The sequence below is a fragment of the Gymnodraco acuticeps genome, unplaced genomic scaffold (genome assembly GCF_902827175.1).
Source record: "Gymnodraco acuticeps unplaced genomic scaffold, fGymAcu1.1, whole genome shotgun sequence".
Lineage (NCBI taxonomy): Eukaryota > Metazoa > Chordata > Actinopteri > Perciformes > Bathydraconidae > Gymnodraco > Gymnodraco acuticeps.
In genome coordinates this window covers 353,214-358,035 of record NW_022990303.1, presented here as the reverse complement: position 1 = coordinate 358,035, position 4,822 = coordinate 353,214, and the positions used below count along the sequence as shown (strand labels likewise).

The 4,822-nt window shown below is 37.4% G+C and overlaps 1 non-coding gene across 1 annotated transcript; it reads right to left on the bottom strand.

Moving 5' to 3' along the window:
- Positions 1-3,019: 3,019 nt before the first annotated feature.
- On the bottom strand, positions 3,020-3,105 carry trnar-ucu. The gene is given in 2 exon segments: positions 3,020-3,055; positions 3,069-3,105. It is a non-coding gene; the product is annotated as a tRNA-Arg (tRNA).
- Between the last annotated feature and the right edge of the window lie 1,717 nt (positions 3,106-4,822).

The window sequence follows — 4,822 nt, the reverse complement described above, 5'->3', positions numbered from 1 at the left end:
TGCTGCAAAACAGGAACTGAAGGAGTCTTTAGGCCGAGGTGGTTTACATCACTTCATATAATGTCGTAGGAGGAGTTTACGTGACATGATATCAATCATTTCACAAGAGCTTGTTCAGTGCAATATGGTTCTAATCAGAGGAGGGAGAAGTACTCAGATCTTATACTTCAGTGAAAGTAGAAGTACTCAGATCTTATACTTCAGTGAAAGTAGAAGTACTCAGATCTTATACTTCAGTGAAAGTAGAAGTACTCAGATCTTATACTTCAGTGAAAGTAGAAGTACTCAGATCTTATACTTCAGTGAAAGTAGAAGTACTCAGATCTTGAGTAAAAGTAGAAGTACTCAGATATTGTACTTGAGTAAAAGGAGAAGTACTCAGGTCTTGTACTTGAGTAAAAGTAGAAGTACTCAGATCTTGTACTTGAGTAAAAGGAGAAGTACTCAGGTCTGGCACTTGAGTAAAAGTAGAAGTACTCAGATCTTGTACTTGAGTAAAAGGAGAAGTACTCAGGTCTTGTACATGAGTAAAAGTAGAAGTACTCAGATCTTGAGTAAAAGTAGAAGTACTCAGATCTAGTACTTGAGTAAAAGGAGAAGTACTCAGGTCTTGTACTTGAGTAAAAGTAGAAGTACTCAGATCTTGTACTTGAGTAAAAGGAGAAGTACTCAGGTCTGGCACTTGAGTAAAAGTAGAAGTACTCAGATCTTGTACTTGAGTAAAAGGAGAAGTACTCAGGTCTTGTACATGAGTAAAAGTAGAAGTACTCAGATCTTGAGTAAAAGTAGAAGTACTCAGATCTAGTACTTGAGTAAAAGGAGAAGTACTCAGGTCTTGTACTTGAGTAAAAGTAGAAGTACTCAGATCTTGTACTTGAGTAAAAGTAGAAGTACTCAGATCTTGTTCTTGAGTAAAAGTATAAGTACTCAGGTATTGTACTTGAGTAAAAGTAGAAGTACTCAGATCTTGTACTTGAGTAAAAGTAGTAGTAATAGTGTCGAATACTCTGTTACAGTAAAAGTCCTGCATTCAAAATGTTGCTGAAGTAAAAATAGAAAAGTATTATCATCAATTAAAATGAAGGTTGCTCCTCACTAACCTGGGGTCTGAATGCATTTCCCCAGTTAGGATCTTTGTGATGAGCTGCTGTTAAATGCAATTTCTTTTTACAGGACAAAATGTTCAAAACCTCTTTTCCTTACGATCCAGTGAGATCACAGCTTGGTTTAAAGCTTTTAATCTACTTGCTACTGTTTAAATAAATTGACAAAGTTGTGTTTGCATAAATTAACATGAAGGTAGAACATCTGTTTTATTTCTAAATAAATTGCCAATCGGATTTTATACTGGAGAAACTTACTGTTATACAAATAATGAAATGGTGTTATTTAGGCAATAATTATTTGGCAAAAACAATGAATTAAATACTTGAATCTTCCATATATTTGACCTATGTGTCTTACTAAAAAGTGTAATACATGATGTCACTGTGTTTGTGAGACGCTGCATACATGTCACTGATGATTGAAATAAGATTTGATTTGAAACCTCTATTAAAAAATAATTATTACATGGTTTAGTTGAATACTCGTTTCTGATTGGTCAATTCAGAACACGTGACACGTTGTTAATCCAAAACCATAGACTGTATATACAGTCCAGAGCAGACAGACCGCTGTCAAGGATTTATTGACCGTTGTTAAGGACGCTCAAATCTGCAGAAAGAAGTTCGGTCGATGTAACTGTATACACATACTGATGTGTTTCGAACCGACAAGACAAGAGGGACAAGAAAACAGCGGAGAAGCCACGGGTCGTTAACCACGACGCTGAAGTTGGCTTCCGATTCAGAGCATCCGATTCGGCAGTTAAGGGGAAAATTGAGGGACATTTAATTTACAGCGCTGAGCGAACAATCCTCCGTGTTTGAACCTCTTAAATAGCTGCATAGCCGATTTATCTGGACTGGATTATCCCAGAGGGTCTAAAGATTCTTTATAACCCAGTTTCAGATTTGTGAAACCTTTATTCTATTTGTGAAAATACAAGCACAGGTGGAAGGCTGAGGTCGCTGCAGCAGGCCAGGATCAGACTCAGAGAGTGAACCTCCCAGCAGGGCAAGCCTTTATGCCTTCTTTTCACAAATAGAATTAAGGTTTCACAAATCTCAAACTGTGTTATAAAGAATCTTTAGACTCTGGGATAATCCAGTCCAGATTTGATGAGTCTAGGTCTAGTGGTTTCAGATCAGGACCTGGTCTAATGTGGTCTACATGTGAAAAAAGCATTGAAATCTCCCTTTTTTGTATTTTCACAAATAGAATAAAGGTTTCACAAATCTGAAACTGGGTTATAAATAATCTTTAGATTCTCTGGGATAATCCGGTCCAGATAAATCGGCTATGCAGCGATTTAAGAGGTTCATACACGGAGGATTGTTCGCTCAGCGCTGTAAATTAAATGTCCCTTAACTTTCCCCTTAACTGCCGAATCGGATGCTCTGAATCGGAAGCCAACTTCAGCGTCGTGCAGAAACCCTCCTTTTTACGCAACGGTCCAGACATAGACATCAGACGGCAACACATATTCAGATTCCAGTTCCTTTGGCATTAGGGCAGGGATATCTAGATACTTTCCAAGGTTTGACATCATGAATTGTGCTACTTTTAAAGCAAGCAGCGATGTTTTCAAATCTGTAATCAAAAAGCTCCGCAAAAACGCAGCTTCGCGTCTGTTCTTTCCCCCATAATGACCGCCTAGCTGCACATACATACTTACATAACACATCCATATTTTTAAATGTATAATAAAATCAAAAATGTATATTTGTTCATAAATTAGTAACAAAAACAAATAAGTAAATAAATAAAAATATTAGTATTGTCATATTGTTAAACATCATTCACATAACACTTTTTACCTGTTTAACCAGATACTAAAGAACACAAAATCATCAACAGGTTCACATTGACTGATTTACCGGTTGTAGAAAACTGCGCTATATTTACCCATAAAGATCGACTCTGGTGGGACTCGAACCCACAGCCTTTGAATGCCTTCACAAACCTAGAAGTCCAATGCGCTATCCATTGCGCCACAGAGCCGGATGATTATATATTTACCCATAATGCATTTTGTTTTTCAAAATATTTTTTTTAATTAATTAAACACACAATACCAACATCCCTACCGGAAACTAGGAAAGTCATGTATGAACCTCTTTGAGAACACATTAGAAAACGGCTTTTTGGAACATGCAGTGTCAATAGTCAATAGTCAATAGTCCACCACAAGATGGCGCTGCTGCCTTTCTCTTCGCAGAGAACAGTCTCCCACTCCTCTGAGAGGGAGCAAGACATACAGCGTTAGTCTATGTTTGATAACCGTGAAGTAGCCGAAATACACCCTGCGAGCGCGGCTTCGAATCCCGCTCAATCCCTTGTATGTCAGATCATGCATAAATGTAAAGGTGGAGCTTATTTATTATTTTACCAAAGTTTTGGGTAGGTTGTGAATAAAATCAATGCATCATTTTCAGTTCTTCACCATAATCATATCGTGATTCATTGTCTGTTTATATGATTGTACTTTGTAACAGAATGTAAATCTTCAAAGTAACTCATGTTTTAAATCTGAGGTTCAGAGTCAAATCTTTGCCTCTGAAATGTAGTGAAGTATTAAGGAGCATGCAAGGAAGTACATCATTGTACAGTACTTCTATAGATGTACTTCATATAGAATAGTACTTAGAATATAAGTACTATGCCAAATATGTATGTGGATTATTGTTATGTTGTGCATTTATTATTATAATTACAACTTTTAATAAATGTATTAAAACTTAAGAACAAAGTATTAAGTAAATATAACAATAATGAAAGTGAAATATGATGATGAAATATTCAAAACAGAAACATCCATACTTGTTTTATATGTATTTATATATTTAAAACAACAGTAATAATATGTATAGTAAAGTGTAAAATAAATACTAATAACAAAACAAACAGTGCAAAATATATTAAAGTGAAAAAGTTGCAAAATAAATATCAAATATTTAAAAGAAGTTAAAAACACAGAAACATCCAAAACTGTTTTATACGTGCTATGAGGTCACAACAACATTGTAATACTAATATAAACAATAATAATACAAGTGTACCATATAACATAACTAACTAAACAGTACCATCAAATGTAAAGAAATAAAGTGTCAAATAAATAACAAAATGACCCACCGGCTCACAACATGAGGTCCTTTAAGGTGCATCCCCTCTCTTTTTGTCCCATACCCTCTTTGCTCCAGCACAGCCTCCAGTCCTCATAGGACCGGCTCTCTGATTCTTGACAGAACCAATTGCCAAAGTACTGTAAGTGGGCTGGTGGCTTCCTGTCTTTGTTGCACTTTTTGCAAATGATGGCGTCTGTCTTTTTGACTTTCTTTTGCCTGATCCAGATTGCTCCCTCTCCTCTTGTCTTTCCCTGTTCTGCTGTGTGGTGTACGGCACGTTACTCTGACCGGATGTTAGCGCCTGAGCAGCTGATGGCATGTTAAGAAGCATAATCTGAGAGCTTCCAGGCACAACCTGTGAAGGTCCAGGCTCTTGAGGAAGCTGCACAGATGGTATGTATGGTGTTGAGAAGGGTGGAGTCGGTGCAAGGAAGGGAAGAGCATAGCATGGAGGTGGTGGGGGGGACCTGTGAGATGGCCACTGGTTGGGATCTGTGCTGGAGCTTTGCCTCACCTGCAGTGTGTGCTGGTAGAACAAAGGTGTGAGGCTCAGCCAGACTGCCAGGAGTCAGAGATGTCCCTTTCTGCTT